The sequence below is a fragment of the Ipomoea nil genome, unplaced genomic scaffold (assembly GCF_001879475.1).
Source record: "Ipomoea nil cultivar Tokyo-kokei standard unplaced genomic scaffold, Asagao_1.1 scaffold0317, whole genome shotgun sequence".
NCBI lineage: Eukaryota > Viridiplantae > Streptophyta > Magnoliopsida > Solanales > Convolvulaceae > Ipomoea > Ipomoea nil.
This window is the reverse complement of record NW_017616745.1, coordinates 3,152,009-3,173,131: the sequence shown is the minus strand read 5'-3', so window position 1 is coordinate 3,173,131 and position 21,123 is coordinate 3,152,009. Positions and strand designations below refer to the sequence as shown.

Sequence of the window (21,123 nt, the reverse complement as noted above, 5' to 3'; positions counted from 1 at the left end):
ATAGATTATGGAATTATAGTTCATTGATTATGGAATTATAGTTCATCGATTATGGAATTGTAGTTCATCAATTCTGAAATTTTAGTTTATAGATTATGGAATTTTAGTTCATTCATTCTGGAATTTTTAGTTCATAGATTAGATTATGGAATTATAGTTCATCGATTATGGAATTTTAGTTCATATGTTGTTGCTGGGAATCGAACCTGATTTTTTTTTTTAAGGGGAGACGCGCGTTTTATTAAAACGACGTCGTTTTTGCATCCGTATGCACCATGCATGGTGCATACGGATGCACAGCATAATTTGCCTTAAAATAAGGTTTCTTAAATAAGAGCCTTTTGAAACGTTGGGCTTCAATAGGTTGAGAAAGTTTCTATGAACAGATACTACATGTAACACGGTGAATCGAATAGTTATGCTGTGGAATCGTGTCCACTTTGCAAGGTAGACACAGTTCTATGTTCACAATTATTGTATTACATGTTCATAATTATAAAGCTAAATATTCATAATCTTTGAATTTCATATTCATAATTATTGAACTCTATATTCACAACTACAAAACTCTATGTTCATAATTACTAAACTATATGTTCATAATTATAAAGCTATATATTCATAATTTTTAAACTTCATATTCACAATTATTGAATCTCTATATTCATAATTACATAATTATATGTTCATAATTATGTTCACAACACTATGTTCATAATTTTAGAACTATATATTCATAATTTTTGAATTATATATTCATAATAATGAGCAATTTTGGAATCGTGTCTACCTTGCTAGGTGGACATGATTCCACAGCATAATTTGACGTATCAATAGTACTCAAAAAAATAAAATATTTGCCTTTGGACTTCTCAATACTTGTCCACATTGATGGACAAACAATTATATTTGTAAGAAGAGCATTGCTCCTCTTATATAGAGGAACTCAAAAGCTCATTTTCCAAACATTTTCAATGTAGGATCAAAATGATCCAACATCATTTACAAAGAAGAGCCCATGGCTCCTTTTTATCTTCTTATTATTTTTCTTTTAATTTTAATTTTATTTTGTATATCGTTTTGTTTGGATTATTATTATTATTATTATTATTATTATTATTATTATTATTATTATTATTATTATTATTATTATTATTATTATTATTATTATTATTATTATTATTGTTGTTGTTGTTGTTGTTGTTGTTGTTGTTGTAATAAATGTTTGTATATCATTTTGTTTGGATATATATTCATAATTTTTTAATTTCATATTCACAATTATTGAATCTCTATATTCATAATTACATAACTATATGTTTATAATTATGTTCACAACACTATGTTTATAATTATAGAACTATATATTTATAATTATGAACAATTTTTGAACGGTGTCTACTTTGCAAGGTGGACACGGTGCCACAACATAATTTGTCGGGTCAATAGTACTAAAATATATATATATATATATATATATATATATATATATATATATATATATATATATATATATATATATATATATATATATATATATATATATATATATATATATATTTGGACTTCTCAATACTTGCCCACATTGATGGGCAAGCAATTATACATTTGTAAGGTGAGCAATGATCATCTTATATAGAGGAGCTCAAGAGCTCCTCTTTCCAAACATTTTCTATGTGGGATCAAAATGATCCCACATCATTTACAAAGGGGAGCCACCTTTGTCTTCTTCTTTTTTTTTTTTTAATTTTAATTTTAATTTGTACATAGTTTTGTTTGAATTATTATTGTTGTTGTTATTATTATTATTTACGAATTAATAGATTTTATTTAATTTCCATTTGAGATTTACTTACCAAATAAGCTTTACTACAAAAGTTTGGGCGGAAAAATGAATTAGGATGATTTTGTTTTTAATTTTATATATATATATATAGATTGATTCTATTTCATTTTTTAAGCAAAATCTTCCGTAAAGATTAATAGTAAAATAAAGCTAACTTATCAATAACCGATTCTATTACATTTTTTACGCAGAATTTTTCTTAAAGGTTAATAGTAAAGTAAGGCTAAATTATTAATAACCAATTGTATTCTATTTTTAATGCAAAATCTTTCCTAAAAGATTAATAGTAAAAATCTTAATGATTCTTTTTCTTATACTGCTTATTGATTCTTTTCCATTTGTCAGAGTGTAGAAAAGTTTCACATGGCTAACATTTCCTTCCATTCATTTCCATTTTTCCATATTATTATTAATTTCCTTCTCAATATTATTCTATATTGTTTTGGCGTACGACTTCCTTCCATTCATTTTTATTTTTCCATATTATTATTAATTGTTTAGGCGGGAACTTGTAAAGGAAGATATTGTTTTTATTAATTAATATAGAATATAGATATAGATTACCAATTAAAATTAAATTTTTTATTATAATTGACCAATAATATTACTAATTATTATTTGAATATTTTGTAAAATAATAAGTAAAAATTATATTACGGATAGGAAAATATATGTACTTTAATTTAAATTTAAATTATTAATAATTAATTCTATTTTATTTTTTAACAAAATCTTCCTTAAAGATTAATAGTAAAATAAAGCTAAATCATTAATAATCAATTCTATTACATTTTTTTACGCATAATATTTCTTAAAGATTAATATAGTAAAATAAAGCTAAATTATTAATAACCGATTTTATTACATTTTTTACGCAGAATTTTTCTTAAAGGTTAATAGTAAAATAAGGTTAAATTATTAATAACCAATTCTATTCTATTTTTTATGCAAAATCTTCCATAAAAGATTAATAGTAAAATATCTTAATGATTATTTTCCTTATACGGCTTATTGATTCTTTTCCATTTTTCAGAGTGTAGAAAACATTCACATGGCTAATATTTTCTTCCATTATTTTCTGTATTTCCATATTATTATTAATTTTCTCCCAATATTATTATTAATTGTTTGGGCGTACGGCTTCCTTCCATTCTTTTTCATTTTTTCATATTATTATTAATTGTTTAGGCGGGAACTTGTAAAGGAGGATTTGTTTTTATTAATTAATATAGAATATAAATATAGATTAATATAGAATATAGATTATCAATTAAAATTAGGTTTTTTTTTTTAATATTATATTTGAACAATAGTATTACCAATTATTATTATTATTATCATATTATTATTATTATTATTACTACGGAGTAATTATGGCGATCTCATAATTACGCCAAAAAATAAATACACTTTTGACCTATACAATGAGGAATTGAGCATAGACTTCATAACTTTCAAAATCGACACCATGAGAATAAAACAACTTAACAAATCAGAACTTCAAAACCGATTACTTCAATAATCAATGCAAAGAACTAAGAAGAATATAATAATAGTCAATTGGTGTATTAAAGGCGATTCCTGCTATATCTTGTCGTGTATATTACAACAGAAACACTTAATCACTCCACATTCTCCAATCACCCGTGAGTCACACATTTTATTTTGTGGCACTTTAAATTCTTGACCAATAACAATATAGCAAAAAAATGAAGAGAGAGATTAGAGGAGTCAGCACTCAGCATCCCTTTAAACGGGCAGGAGTAGGCACCACTCAAAGCGAGATTCACATGAGGCTGCCTTTCATCAATGATAATGAAACTTCAATAGAAACAAAAAATCAATATATGAAATGGACTTGGAGTAACCGTAGAAATATTCAGAATAAATCATAATCTAGGCATATGATATGAATAGCTTTTCGCTAAAAAAAGTATTAAATTTGGACAATACAACCATGAAAAACGTATTGTATCTAATCCAATCAAACTACTTGGATGCTAAACCTACCGTTAATTTTGAAACACGGCTAAACTAAATGATCAAGGCTGAAGACCTAGTGAGAAAAAAGGGATGCAATATAAAATGAAGACTTATAATTTTTGTAGTCATCAACTCATTGTATTTATAGGTGAAAAATATGAGAATTATAAATTTATAAATTTTTTTTCAAAAAGAAAGTGTATTTATTTATTTAAGGTATTGCCTTAATCAATTCATTTTATTGATATTCCTAATAAATTCATTATATTAATATTCCTAATTAATCTTATTCCTAATTAATTCATAATATTGATATTACTAAATTTCCATTTTTCATTTGCTTACCAAATAAGCTTTATTAAGTATTTGACCAATAAAATATAAAATATTTTATTAATTTGACTACAAAAGTTTGGGCGGGAAAATGAAATAGGAGGATTTTACTTATATATATATATATATATATATATATATATATATATATATATATATATATATATATATATATATATATATAGATGTTATATATATTTATTGGATTAATATTTGATGCACCGTCGGTGTATAGATGCTATACACCGGCGATAACACATCATTAAAAATTAAAATTAATACTAATTAAGTCCTTTTATGTAAAATATCTAAGATTTGTATTTTTTTTTTAAACTTCTTTTATTTCTAATTAAAAATATATATATACTTTTCTAAGCATATTTATTACTTAATTTATTATATATATCTAATTATCTAAGTATTATTAATGAAAGATTAATAACTTGCACGTTAATTAACATAGTGCATCACATATTAATTCATTAGTTAATTATTTGATTAATCCATTATTTAATTACAGGATTAATTCATTAATGTTAATTAACCTGTAAAAGAATTCTAATTAACAATAATGTTAATTAACAGGTTCTTTACTCAAACTATTATAATTAAGAATTCTAATTGATATCTAAAAATAAATTTCTAAATTATTATATTTATAATTAAAAATTCTTTAATTTTAATTAATACAAACCATCTAATTTCATATATCTATTTTAACTTCTAAATCTATTTAAACCCCTAACTTCTAAAATTAAATTATAACCTTAGTTACTATTAGAAACAATTGCAATATCTTGTAAAAAATTGTAATATATATTCAATAATGTAAAAAATCAACACTTAATCAAATATTATGTAATAGTACTTATAACCGGTTAAAATAATATGGTTACTAAAAATCAAAGGTTACCTAAAGTTCTAAACCAATTAAAATGGTTGAAATCAGAAAAATAACAAAAGAAAAATATGAAAAGACAAAAATGCTCTTACTTAAAATAAGAAAAGTCAGGACAAGAACTAAAAATGTTCAAAAAATAATAGTCTGAGATGTTAAATGACAAAAATGATAGTCTGTGACTAAATTTGAAATTGTCGACAAGGGAACCCTGGTACGGTGGAATTAACTCAAAAGTATTCAATAAAGTGATTATACGTTATAAAGTGATTTCTATATGGGTCTCTAGCATAACGTTTTCTTAGAATTAATAAATATCACAACCTAAAAGGGAAATTTGTAAATAATTATTAAAATTTTCTATATATATAGAGAGAGTTAATAATTTGACCAAAGAATAATAAATAGAAGGTTAAGTATAAAAAGTATTCAATAAAGTGATGATACATTATATAGTAATTTCTATATAGGTCTCTAGCGATTTCTTGGAATTAATAAATTTCACTGTCTAAAAGAGAAATTTGCAAATAAAAATTTAAAAATTTTCTATAAAAAAAAAAAAAAAAAAAAAAAAAAAAAAAAAAAAAAAAAAAAAACAAGATAGAATTACCAAACTTGAAAATTATTTAAAATTATATGAATATTTTTTTTTCCGATTTATGTTGTTTTGTATTGATCTCCCTCCCACTATAAATACAAATGCATTCTCCTATTCATTCATCCTATTCATTCATAGTAACATCTACAAGAATGGGTTCTAAAGCATTGACATTTCTCTTCGTTATTTGTCTCATTCAATATTGTAAGTCTTTCTCTATTCTCTTTTTTCTTGTTATTCTCAAATTATTACTTCCCAACAAAAAAGTCATCCTATTGATTTATTTCATTTTATGTTTGTTTCAATAACCATATTCTCTATTCTGAGAAATGTACAAACAAACGCATTCTCAACTTTTCTTTATATTTTTTTATTGAGTTAATTTCATGTTTGGTCCTAGATTTATAAGTGACAATCCACTTTTAGTCATTTTTTATTAGAACATCCTCATTTGGGCCTAATATTATTGTGACATGACTATTTTTAGTTCTCCATCAACAAAATCGTTGAAATATCGTTAATTACAAAAATATTTCAATCTTTTTTTTTTAATACAAAGTAGGTTGAACCGCGATATTTTTAATGTTTATTTTTTTTCAAAACATCCATAATTGAAGACCGAAATGTCTTTTTATTTAACGATATTTAAACTGTTTTGTTGATAAATGACCAAAAATTGTCATGCCACAATAATAGTACTAGGACCAAAAGTGGAAGTTTTAATAAAAAATGACTTAAAGTGGACTATCAACTATAAATCTAGGACAAAAAAATTAAATTAACTCTTTTGCTATTTGTTCACTCCCCATTTCTTGTAAACGTATTCTCTTCTTTTCTTTATTCAATTTTTTAATTATTTTTTCACTATTTATATTTTATTTGAAAAAAATATACAAGTAAATATTGTATTATTTACTTTTTTTTTTCATTGGTTGTATATGTAGGTGGTTTCTTTGAGGCTGAGGCAAGAAATGTGCAACCTGTGTTTTGCCAATCCGATGAAGACTGTCAAAGCATTTGTCCTGCTCCAGTACACCCGGGCGCCTATTGCGACACAAGTAACCACCTATGTGTTTGTAATCCTGAGCTAAAAAATCAAATTAAAGTGTGAAAATGGTGAACAAACCATTTCTTACATTTAGAAAGAGTGTAGTTTAATACTGCACTTAAAATAAATATAATCTACTACTCTTTATTTGTTTATGACAATTTCAATGTTGCTTGAATTTTGAAATAGATCGCAAATGGCAATGACATAATAGAGCAACCTCTTAAAGTGAGGGGACTCCTTGTGCACAGTAAGCAAATGTCTAGCCTCTGTGGTTCAGAATAATAGTCTTTTTGTAGTATAATATCTTTAAATTATGACAATCACATAACATTCAAAATAAGAAATAAGAGAAAATTACACTTTTGATCCTATGACTATATTGATCTTGTTAATTTCAGTACTTGACTTTAAAAACTAACAATTTAGTCTCGTAACTATACAATTTTTAACATATTTGGTCCTTCCGGCCAAATATCGCCGGAAAAATATAAATAATTTTTAATTATTTAATTATGAGGACAAATTGGTCATTTCAAATCATTTCTTCTTCTTCCTTGATGCACCTGCACCGTTTGCTATCATATGTTCCATGGCATCTTCGTTCTTCTTCTTCGAGATGGCCATGGCATCTCACGGCATAGAGAAAATCTCAAAAAAGATGGTAGCCCACTGACTTTGATCAAATCTGTACGTTTTTCCATCTCTACATCAAGCAAGGCAATTACTCCGGTGTAGGATGATCAGTAAATCCCCAAGACAAAATCTACTCTGTTAGCACCAAAGCAACCCACCGGAAAAGCAAAACCCAAGGAAGGGGGTACAGTACTAATTTAACCCAGGCAAAATCCACCTTTGAATGATTTTATCAAAGAGAAAGCAAAACCCAAGCAAGAAATGAGGAAAAGAAATGCACAAATCTAAACCTCTATCAATGAACTGGATAAGCAATCACAATAAAACCCAGGCCACCAGTGATAACGCCGGAGACCGCAATTGCCAGACCAAACAAAAATCGCATGAGATATTTATCATTTCCAAGCTCTGGTTAGGCAGTGCAAATTCCAAAATTTCTCAGCTCTTTTCACCAAAACTCATGGAGTAGCCAGAGAAAACACCATGCGAAAAACCGGTATAAGCATAGCATAGACCCAAGTCGCCGAAAAACCTCAAGCTGCTACTCTCTAAAAGCAAATAAAATTCAATCAAATATGTGACCAAGTCACAATTTGAAAGGACCAGACCCAGATGATGGGAAAGTCCAAAAATAAGATATGTTTTCATCTTTTAATCCAATCTAAAAATTAATTCGGTAGTGGAGAATGTAAGAAAAACAGAGCTCAAGCCGGTGAAATCCAAGCCAACTTCCCCCCTTTTTTTCCACCTAGAATAACCATATTGCCCCTCAAATTAAACAAATTAAAATGAATTAGGGACGGAACCAGACATTCCGTTGAGGGGGGGCGAAGAAGTGTGGACAGATTCAAAAAAAAAAAATTCAGTAAAGACGAAACATTAAAACAAAAAGAGATAATGTAAAACAAATAAACAAATTACCTAAGAAATATAGTTGAAAATATTGTTAGATATGAGCGAAAAATAAAACACATCGAAACTTTATAAATTACACATATTAAATATTAAAAAAAATGACTGTGTGAAACGAGGCCATAGGGGAAGGACGCAAAAATATGTCCTGTAAAAGTATGTTAATGCAAGAATTTGAACCCAAAACCTTTCATACTAACAAACACATGCTTTACCCACTACTCTAACTCTTTACTTGTTAATATTTACTAGTTTTTTTTATACTAATACTAAAATCTATACTATATATACATATATACATACAAAGATTATACATGGGTTGGGAGTGGGGTGAAGGGGCAGTCCCTGACAATAATCACTACATAATGAAAAGGTTTGGCACCCAATTCCCTTGGTTGTAAAAATTAAAAAATTTTAAAAATAGTACACAATTTACATTCCCTAGAATGGCATTGATTAAAAATCAAAAATTATTTATTTTCATGGCTTACTCGTGAATTGATCGACCCTATCATGAGTTAATAAAAAAATTATTTAATAATCAAATATCTCTTTTATATCATTTTGTGTCTGATTTGATTAATGAGGCTTAATCGAAGTTATTTCTAACTCAATTTTTATTATAATATTAAATTTAATATTAATATATAAAATTTATGTATTTATAAATTATAATAAAGTGCTATTAAACAAAACAAATCAAATTTAAAGATAATTAAAAAAAATAAAGACAAAAAGAGTTAATAATTTGACCAATTAATAATAAATAGACGGGTAAAATGAGGTAGATGAAGTATAAAAGTATTCAATAAAATGATGATACGTTATATAATGATTTCTATACGGGGTATCTAGCATGACGTTTTCTTCGAATTAATAAACTTCACATCCTAAAAAGGAAATTTTCAAATTTAAAATTAAAATTTTCTATATATAAAAAAAGATAGATAGAATTACCAAACTTGCAAATTATTTAAAATTATATTAATAATTTTTCCATTTCCGATGTTTTGTATTGATCTCCCTGACTCCCTCCCACTATAAATACAAATGCATTCTCCTATTCATTCATATTAACATAGAAATTACTACCAAAAAAAAAAAAAAATTAACATAGAAATATCTTTAAAAAAATGGCTTCTAAAGCATTGACATGTTTCTTCATTATTTGTCTCATTCAATATTGTAAGTCTTTCCCTATTCTCTTTTTTCCTTGTTGTTCACAAATTATTACTTCCCAACAAAAAAGTTATCGTATGAATTTATTTCATCAATTTTATGTTTGCTTCAATAACCATATTCTCTATTTATGGCCTGTTTGGTTCACGGAATAGGCTGGGAATGGCATATCATTCCTAGTAATAGGCCTATTCCTTTGTTTGGTAACCATTTTTATTATTACCAGGAATAGTATTTCTGATAATAGCCTATTACCTCAAATAAGGTAATAGCTATTACTAGGGCCCCCCTAGTATTAGCCTATCTCAGGAATAGATTTTAGAATTTATTTTCTTTTTTACCCCTTTCTTTAACCTAATTTTTTTATCCTATATATAAATTTATCCTATTTCACCACCGTTGTTGCCATCACCACCGTTGTTGCCACCACCACCGAGGCCGCCACCACCATCGCCGCCACCACCATCGCCACAACCGCCGTCCCACCACTGCCACCGCCGCCCCCACCACTGTCACCACCACCGCCGCCACCAGAACCACCACCCAGCAGCACCACCGCCACCACCATCACAACCGTCGCCGCCCCCACCACTGCCACCGCCACCAGCACCACCACCACTACCACCCCAGCACCACCACCGCCACCGCCGCCGCCACCACCACCATCGCCACCAGAACCACCACCCAGCAGCACCACCGCCACCACCACCACCACCACCGCCACAACCGTCGCCGCCCCCACCACCACTGCTACAACTATCACCGTCACCACCACCACCGTCGCCCCCACCACAGCCACCACCACCACCACCACAGCACCACCACTACCACCATCACCACCACCACCACCATCGCCACCACCACCACCGCCACCGCCACCACCACCATCGCCACCATCACATATTTTTATAAGGGTATTTATGTCTTTTAAAACATATTTCATTTCTATTCCTTAAATCAACCAAACACTGTAATATAATTCCTAAAGTCTATTCCTTCCGCGAACCAAGCAATAGAATACAATTCCTTTCTATTCCTTGCCTATTCTATTCCTTATGGAATAGCATTCCTATTACCTCAAAATTCATTCCGTGAACCAAACGTGCTGTTAGAGAAATGTACAAAAAATGCATTCTCTACTCTCTTTTTTTTAATTTGTTCACTCCCTATTTCCTGTAAACTTATTCTCTGCTTTTCTTTATCTAATTTTTTAATTAACTTTTCATTATTTATATTCTAGTTAAAGAAATATACAAGTACTTTTCTTCTTCACTTTTTCATTTATTCGCAACTTGTTTTCTATTTGAAAAAAAAAATGTACAAATAAATGTATTCTCTGCTTTTTCTTCTCTAGCTTTTTTTTTTTAATGAAGAATTTCTTCGCTTAATAAACATAATTAATATTTGTTAAGTATTTCATTACTTGTATATGTAGGTGGTTCGTTTGAGGTTGAGGCAAAAACTGTGGGAGATGGACATTGCAAGTCTAATGAAGACTGTCAAAAGATTTGTGAGACTCCAGTCCCGAAAGACTATTGCGATCTAAGGACTCATCTATGTGTTTGTCATGCAAATGCTAGCCTAAAAAAAATCAAAGTTTGAAATGGTGAGTGAACAAGCCATTTCTTCGATGAAATAGGCCGCTATATCTTCTTAATTTTAATAAGAGTGTGGTTAAATACCCACAAAAAATTAATACAATCAACTATTTGAAGTATTCGATCTTTATTTGTTTGTTACAATTAAATACATATTATGAATTTCAGTGCAACCGAGACCGAAGTAGTTTAATTACTTCCCTCAAATGGTTGAATCCCCAACCCCAAGGTCCCCATATTCAGACCTGACAGAGCATTTGAGAGGATTTAAATCACGGTGATTCAATGGCTCAGCAAACAGGGCCATAGCTGGTTAAAATTAGATAATTGAAGTACCATGGATATTTAACTTAGACCATGGATGATAACAATTTAAAAATTGAAGGACCACGATCCATAGATGGTCAATTTAAAAGTTTATGATTAACGTGGCAAAATTCATATATTCGGAGAACTCCAAATGGTATTAACTCTAGTATTAAATATTTAAAAAATATTTTTTTAAAAAAAAAACACGAAGACAACCATCAGTCTTCCCTTTATCAAAATCAATTGAGGATGCAACTATAGTACGTGGTTGCCTTTGTTGATCTTGGCATAAGTCCTCCATTCATTTAAAACAAATTATAAAGATGCAATAAGTTATGGATGTCTCTATGAAGTTGTTGATCACGAGAATGGCCGGCAGAGGGCTCGGCCTAACCAAAAGGGCTCGGCCCGTCCCATGTGTACGGTGGGTCGAGGCCCATGGAGCTCACTACCATGCAGGCAAAATGAAGAAGCTAAGTGAAGTGAGAATTCAAACACTTATACGAAGGGATGGTGAAAGCAAAATACTTCATTAAATGTCAAGTCTTGGTACATTACACAAAGAAAGGAGGACAAACAAGCTACAATCAAGCCGCTACGATCCAATTGATTTCATTGCTCAAAACTTTATTAGGTCATAGTTGTATGGAAAATCAATTCATCTTATTGTAAATCTGTGGTGTCTAGTGGAGTTAGATTTCAGTGCTGTGTGACCCCGTAGTAGGAGAAGTTTCTCTGAATTTTGTGAACATATCTGGTGTTTCTGGTTCTTTTATTATTCCTGGGTTTATTTTATTTTTAACATTCTGTGTCTAACACATGGCGTAACTCAGATAATCAATTTGGTTAAAATTGGATAGGAATCAGTTATGATTTTTAATTTCTTGCATTCAAGACTCACGGATTTTACAATTGGTATCAGAATCAATAGATTTAATTTGTTAGTATAGTTTTCTTGGCATTTCGTGTTTCTTGAACTCAAGATTGGCATCTTATGTGTGTTATAACTTTAGTATTTTTATTTATTGTTTTACTTGTGTGGCGTGTCTTACCTATGTTTAAGTGTTTCATGATGGAGAATCTTGAGACCATCTGAGTTAACATGGGCTAAATATGCTTATTGAAAAACTCGAACTAAAATACATCTCCAAGGCCCAAGGACAAAGAGTATGAAAGATAAACTTGATTCAGTTAAACTTTTTTAAATTATTTTGGTGCAAGGGAGGAACCGTACCGGACGGCTTCGGGAAATTAATAAATTCTTCTTAGCTTATAGTAATGTTGTGACTTGTGAGCATCCCTCAAAATTTCTTCAAGCCCTTTGGGAGGTTCGTCCAAAATCGTCGTTCCCCAACTACTCCTTTGTCTCAGAATGACAAGATAATTCGTGCATTGATTGATCTTTCTAAGCACATGCTTGATTTCGCAGCCCCGAAAATGTCTCCAAAGAGCCCAACAATCCCCAACCAGTGTGTCAGCCTCAGGCCAAGATTCCTACTCTCCTAAGATGGCATGCACTATCGCTTCTGAGTCCGTATCCACCATGACTCTATCCAGCCTGGCCTTTGTTAAAGGCAAGCAGCAATCCCTCACAAAGACTCTATAGTTCCGCGACAAAGTTAAATTTCTTTAATAAAATTACTTAGAATAATAAATATAGAGCATTGTTTTTCTTCTCTTTAGATAGTGAAAGAGAGCACTGAAAACTTTATTTCAAAAATAAAAAAAAAAAATCAAAAATTTTGACAGTTTTTTCTCAATTACTATTAATATAAGAAAATGGTAATATGACAATTGAACAGGAATAAGTGAATGTAAAAATTTTGGATTTTGTATTGGGTGCGATAAGAACATTATAGGATTTATAGGGACAATAATGTCATTATTACACCGTTACAAACTTCAAAATTATCGTATCCCGTGCAAGAGACACTAGTACAGTAGTACTTATATAGTATATGAATTGAAATAATAAATATTATTGTAATAAGTTGATAATTAATAAAGTATATACCATTTTAAATTATTATTTAAGTAATTTAGATTTAATTATATTCTTTGTAATAACATTTTGAGGACTTGTTATTTTATTATAAGAAAATTTGTAATTTATACCTCTCACAAATATATCAAATATAGATGTCACCTTTGAAATATTAGAAGTGCAAATATTGTCTCTCAATTTTCAAAACGTGACACTAGTACATATATAGTATATGAATTGAAATAATAAATATTATTGTAATAAGTTGATAATTTAATAATGTATATCAAACTTTAAATTATTATTTAAGTAATTTAGATTTAATTCTTTGTAATAACATTTTGAAGACTTGCTATTTTATTATAGTGAAAATTGTAATTTATTCCACTCACAAATATATGTACCAATTATCAATGTTACTTTTAAATTATTAGTGGTGTAAATGTTACCCCTTAATTTTTAAATTGTGACATATATTACCAATCCCTTAATAGGAAAAAGGAGAAATGTTATTGTCGGCGAAAAAAGAACAAACGAATAAAGAAAAATGAGGAGGAAAATGTGGTCTTCGAACATAGAAAATAGCGGGGAACCACATTTATACCACTAATAATTTAGGAGATAAGCAATACATGTCATTTTTTGAAAATTAATAACCACTATTTATACCACTAATAATTCAGGAATGACACTAAAAATTGACATATTTGTTGTGGATTGTTGACATGGGGTATGTGCCATAACAATAATAGTGCAAAAATAATATCTACAAAGCAATGACATGACAAAAAGTATCCTTGATTAAAAAAAATGTTATTCTTTCTTACAATAATCACTACATAATGAAAGGTTTGGCACCCAATTCCCTTGGTTGTAAAAATTAAAAATTTTTAACAATAGTACATAATTTACATTCCGTAGAATGGCATTGATTAAAATAAAAAATTATTTATTTTCATGGCTTACTCGTGAATTGATCCTATCATGAGTTAATAAAAAAATTATTTTATAATCAAATATTTCTTCTGTATCATTTTATGTGTTTGATTCGATTAATGAGGCTTAATCGAAGTTATTTCTAACTCAATTTTTTTTATAATATTAAATTTAATAATAATATATAAAATTTATGTATTTATAAATTATAATAAAAGTACTATTAAACAAAAAAAAAATCAAATTTAAAGATAATTAAAAAAAAATATACGAAAGAAAATAAAGACAAAAGGAGTTAATAATTTGACCAATGAATAATAAATAGACGGGTAAAATGAGACAGATGAAGTATAAAAGTATTCAATAAAATGATGATACGTTATATAATGATTTCTACACGAGGTATCTAGCGTAACGTTTTCTTCTAATTAATAAACTTCACATCCCAAAAAGGAAATTTTCAAATTAAAATTAAAATTTTCTATATATAAAAAAAGATAGATAGAATTACCAAACTTGCAAATTATTTAAAATTATATTAATATTTTTTCCATTTCCGATGTTTTGTATTGATCTCCTTGACTCCCTCCCATTATAAATACAAATGCATTCTCCTATTCATTCATATTAACATATATAGAAATTACTACCCACAAAAAAAAAATATTAACATAGAAATATCTACAAAAATGGCTTCTAAAGCACTGACATGTTTCTTCATTATTTGTCTCATTCAATATTGTAAGTCTTTCTCTATTCTTTTTTTTCCTTGTTGTTCACAAATTATTATTTCCCAACAAAAAAGTTATGGTATGAATTTATTTCAGTTTTATGTTTGTTTCAATAACCATATTCTCTATTTAGAGAAATGTACAAAAAAACGCATTCTCTACTTTTCTTTTCTTTTTTTTTATTTGTTCACTCCCTATTTCCTGTAAACTTATTCTCTATTTTTCTTTATCCAATTTTTTAATTAATGTTTCACTATTTATATTCTAGTTAAAGAAATATACAAGTACATTTCTTTTTCACTTTTTCATTTATCTGCACCTTGTTTTCTATTTGAAAAAAATGTACAAATAAATGTATTCTCTGCTTTTCCTTCTCTAGCTTTTTGTTTTAATGAAGAATTTCTCCACTTAATAAACATAATTAATATTTGTTAAGTATTTCATTACTTGTATATGTAGGTGGTTCGTTTGCGGCTGAGGCAAAAACTGTGGGAGATGGACATTGCAAGTCTAATGAAGACTGTCAAAAGATTTGTGAGAATCCAGTCCCAAAAGACTATTGCGATCCAAGGACTCAACTATGTGTTTGTCATGCAAATGCTAGCCTAAAAAAAAATCAAAGTTTGAAATGGTGAATGAACAAACCATTTCTTCGATGAAATAGGCCGCTATATCTTCTTAATTTTAATAAGAGTGTGGTTAAATACCCACAAAAAATTAATACAATCAACTATTTGAAGTACTTGATCTTTATTTGTTTGTTACAATTAAACACATATTATGACAATTTCAGTGCAACTGAGACCTAAGTAGGTTAATTACTTCTCTCAAATGGTTGAATCCCCAACCCCAAGGGTCCTCATATTCAGACCTGACAGAGCATTTGAGAGAATTTAAATCACGGTGATTCAATGGCTCAGCAAACAGGGCCATAGCTGGTTAAAATTAGATAATTGAAGGACCATGGATATTTAACTTATACCATGGATGGTAACAATTTGAAAGTCAAAGAACCATGATTCATAGATGGTCAATTTAAAAGTTTATGATTAACGTGGCAAAATTCATATATTCGGAGAACTTCAGATGGTATTAAGTCTAGTATTAAATATTAAAAAAATATTTAAAAAAAAAAAAAAACACGAAGACAACCATCAGTGTCTCCTTTATCAAAATCAGTTGTGGATGCAACTATAGTATGCGGTTGCCTTTGTTGATCTTGGCATAAGTCCTCCATTCATTTAAAAAAAAAAAAAAATTATAAAGATGCAAGAAGTTATGGATGCCTCTTTCGAATAGAGTAAATACCTAAAATGGTCCCTCGACTATAGCTAAATTCACAAATTGGTCATTGACTTTCAATTTTAACCAATTAAGTCCTAACTTTGTAATTTTAACACGATTTGGTCCTCCATCCATTTGACGGTTTGTTGACTGTGATTTTTGAGGATATATATGTAATTTCATGGTCCATCGTCGATTTTTTAAGGTTCCGGTTGTATTTTCAGACCGCACTGTTACATTTGGATTCACCGCCGAAAGCAATCTGCCAAATCTTGTCGCCTTTCTTCATCCTCCCTTTGGATTCAATGTAGTTGAGTTCGTACCAGAGTGAAGAAGACAACGTGTTTCCAAACCGGTGCAGCGTCAACCTGGAGGCCTACATGTGCTCCGATGAGAGCTACAGATTCTTCTGCAGATTGTCGATGACAGTGCGGGCACGGGCGTTAATGCAGAAGTGTTCGAAGGACCAAATCGTGTTAAAATTGTAAAGTTAAGGACTTAATTAATTAAAATTGAAAGTCGAGGACCAACTTTTAAATTTAGCTATAGTTGAGGGACCATTTGAGTATTTACTCTTTTGAATATTTGGACCAAGAGGGAGTAAAATTACATCCACATCAATCTTTGTATCATCCTCCATCTATGCATTTTTTTTAAAAAAAATTACCGTAAAATTAACAAATAGATTTGAAGAAAGAGGTAGACATCATTCATCATCCTTGATGGAAAAATAAGAACCGATGCTACCTTCTTTTTTATCAAGGTCGACAGTTGACAAAAGAGGGAATTGAAGGAGGCAAAGGCCATCTCCGACCTCTATCTAGAGATGAAGATAACATTTTTTAGCTCTGTCTATATCTATTCTTCTTAATAATATTTTGAATATTTATTATTTTATTATATTAAAGGATGACATGACAACGATAATGTCATTGATAGTTGACATGGAGTATGTAACATGACTATATATAATAATAAGTTAATCTCCACCAATAAAAAATTAATAATTTCTTGAATAATAAGTTAATAACGCAAAAATACTATGTGATGAAGCGATAATGACAAAAAATGTCATGCAATGCAATTTTAGTCCCTCACAACTCTTCAAGAAATTAAATTTGCATTTTTAACTCCTACAACAATAAAACTATTAAAATTTTACTTACGTTGATATTTTAAAATGTTATTATCTTTGTTCTTTATAACATTTTCAATTTTGGCATTTCATTTACAAATTAGAAAATTAACAATCTTCTTCTCTAAATGTATCATTTTCAATTGTGTCACATCGTCCCTATTTTTCCTACACGATTATGCTAAAATCATGTTATTTATTTTACAAATGAAATATCGAGACTTAACAAGATTATTATTAAAGACAAAACATTAAAAAAGTACATTAAAATATGTGTACTAAATATATTTTTAATAGAGTAATAGTTTTGTTACTCCATGGGTTAAAACTGTAACGTTTTTGAAGAGTTAGCAATGTATATTGCAACGGTTAAAAATTAATGCGCGGTCCGTAGGCAGAGAGAAACAACAGAAGAAATGCGCGGTTAGACGCGTTCCATGCACATACAATACCCAGTCAGAAGAAATGCACAGTTAGACGCGTTCCATGCACATACAATACCCAGTCAGAAGAAATGCACAGTTAGACGCGTTCCATGCACATACAATACCCAGTCAGTGCACGCGCCGACTAACACGTTAACGAGGTTGATTTTTTTTTCTTTTTGCACTAGATTTGCTTTTTCCTTTCTCCCCTCTTTTTTTTTTTTTTTTTTCTCTCTCCCTCCTCTTGCTCACCTAATTTGGCACCTCAAAAGCCACAAAAATCCTACTACTATTGAGGTTGCTCTTAACATTGTATGAATTGCCAAAATGGCAATGGCAATGACATGGCATCTTTGTCGCATAATATCTTTCAATTTTGAAAGATGACATAACATTCATAATAAGAAAAAAGAGAAGTTAAAATTTAAAATTCACCATTCATTGCGACACTAACAAGGATTGTCAATATATTTGTATAAGACCATCCTTTTAACAATTTGTTAAGATTAAAGATGAGTGCAAGTCACGTAAGATCACGCACTCTAGATTGGATCTTGAAATAATTAAGAAAAATGTCAAATAAGCTACCAAAGTTTTACAATTTGTGTAATTAAAATACCCAAAAAAGTGCAATTAAAACATCCCACAACAACCAAAAAAAAACACTATGGAATTAGCATTACTTTCCAGTAAACAAGTTTTCAGTAACATGATGACATAGCAAAATATTTGGCACATAAAGCAACTTTTTAAAAAACATTAATGAATTGTAAATTGTAAATTTAATATATTATTATTAATTTTTTATTTTTTATTTATCATAAAAAATAAAAAATAAAAAATAAAAAATCATAGACTCAAAAGGAAGAGGGAGACATCTCCTTCTCCATCAAGGTTAACAACGAAGGAAGGTAAGAGGCAAGTCAGACAGCTACCACCTTGAAGTAATTTGATACATCAATACCACATATATATATATATATATATATATATATATATATATATATATATATATATATATATATATCTCCATATTTGCACCTAGCCTGTGCACAACCCGACCCATCCGTTCAAACCGACCGACCCGACGACCGAGAGAGACCAACACGGAATGACCCGAACCCGACTCTCATTACTCGATCCGCCATGCAATACGGCGTCGGTTTAGAAGGTTCGGGTGGGGTATACAATTTTGCCAACCGACCCGTCCGAATACCCGAACTATGCTAGGGTTCCCTAAGGCTTTGTATTAAACGGCGCCGTTCCATCAATGTATATATATATGCCTTCGAACACTTGGTCTTCATTATCTCATCTGCGCAGCTGACCTAGGGTTTGAGATCTGAGATCGCATCTCTCATTCTCTCGACTCTCAACTCTCTCAGACTCTCAACTCTCTCAGACTCTCACTCTCTCAGTCTCTCAGACTCTCAGAGTCTCACTCTCTCAGAGACTCAGAGTCTCAGACTCTCAGTCTCTCAGAGTCTCAGTTCTCTCAAGACTCATCAGTCATCTCTGATTCTGTAAATCCGTAAGGTAAATCTCTAATCTCTTAATCTCTAATATCTTAGTCTCTATTTCTCTAATCTCTAATCTCTTACAGTCTTACTCTCTAATCTGTAATCTCTAAATCTCTAATCTCTTAATCTCTATTGTCTAATCTCAGGGTTCTCAGAATCGAAGCGTTACAATCTCTAATCTCTAATCTCTTACTCTCTGTCTCTGTCTCTCTGAGAGTCTAAGTGGTGGAAGCCGTGGTGAACTGGTGATTAGAAGCCCTTGTTCTCCGGGGATTATTTGGGAGAAATCAAGTAAATCGTAAACCCTAGTTTATATTAAGAAAATGTTTGTGACTTTGTGTTATATTATACATTATGATGATATGTGGTGAATATTTTGAGAAAGCAGTGTGAAATCGAAAACCCTAGTTTTATATATCTTCATGACTTCATTTATGTGAGATACTGAGATGTATTGTGTTCTGTCTTTTCTACAATGAGTCTGTGATGAATATTTGGTGATATATTCATATATTATGCTATTTGTTGGTGGAAGCCTTTTACAAACTAATTTCTAAGTGTTGATTTTGTGAAATCTGAATTTTATTCCATGCAAATTTGTAATCTACCAATCCGAGTTAAAGGCTAAAATGTGAAATCTCCAGTGTGTGAATTTCCATTTATTGGTGGAAGCCCTTAACTCAAATCCAGATAATGATGATCTAGACTGAGTTCCTGAATCTGGATTTGTTTGTATAATTGTATATGTTATTATGTCTATCAGTTTATGGATGTATGACCCTTAATTGCTAATTGTTAAACCTGGAAAAATGATGACACAAACTACTATGTCCATGTGTCTGATTCTGGATATCTTTGTATGTTTAATTGTTTATTATGTAATTTATGTGGTAGTTTTAGTGTTAATGTGTTATGTCACACTCACACAAACTGAAAAGTGAAAACTGGTACCCATCTTTGTAGATGGAAAGTGCCACTCAAATGACTCAATCTGGACTTCCACCCTCAACTGAGGAGGGGCCTGGAGGAGCAACCCAAGGCACTGAGACAAATGCTCCTCAGCAGCCTGAGGTTAATCCTGCTGTTCCTGCACAGAAGAGGAAGAATGTGGAGTCTAGATCTAAGGTCTGGGAACATTTTGAAAAGATATATGATTCTGAAAACAAAGTAGTAAAGGGGAAATGTATATACTGTGCTAAAGTCTATCACTGTGAGAGTAAAAAGCATGGTACTACCTCTTTAAGAAATCATATGTTGGCTTGTCTAAAAAATCCACATTCTAAGGAGACTAGGCAGTCACTGCTTACTTTCACTGCTATGACAACATTTGATACTCAAGGGGGTGGGGGTTCTGAAGGGGTTGTTGGGGAGTTAGGGACTTGGGTTTTCAATCAGGAAGCCATTAGGAGGGCATTATGTGAGATGATAATTATTGATGAGCTTCCATTTAGGTTTGTGGAGGGGCAAGGTTTTAAAAGGTTTATTTTGGTTGCTTGCCCTAGATTTTGTATACCTTCTAGGTGGACAATTTCAAGGGACATTTACCAAATTTACCTTGATGAAAGATTAAACCTCAAGAAGCTGTTTAGACTTAACACTCAAAGGGTCAGTTTGACAACTGATACCTGGACCTCTGTGCAGAGGATCAATTATATGTGCATTACAGCCCATTTCATAGATGATCAGTGGAAGCTGAATAAGAAAATCATATCCTTTGTCCCTATTTCTTCTCACAAGGGTGAGCATATAGCCAAGGCATAAGAGAGTT

The 21,123-nt window shown here is 30.2% G+C and overlaps 1 long non-coding RNA gene across 1 annotated transcript; it reads right to left on the bottom strand.

Annotated features, from left to right (window-relative positions):
* Window positions 1-1,855: 1,855 nt before the first annotated feature.
* Window positions 1,856-21,088, bottom strand: LOC109167397. The gene is made up of 3 exons (XR_002051854.1): window positions 20,975-21,088; window positions 20,307-20,310; window positions 1,856-1,869 (listed from the first exon to the last, which is right to left on the bottom strand). It is a non-coding gene; the product is annotated as an uncharacterized LOC109167397 (long non-coding RNA).
* Window positions 21,089-21,123: the final 35 nt, after the last annotated feature.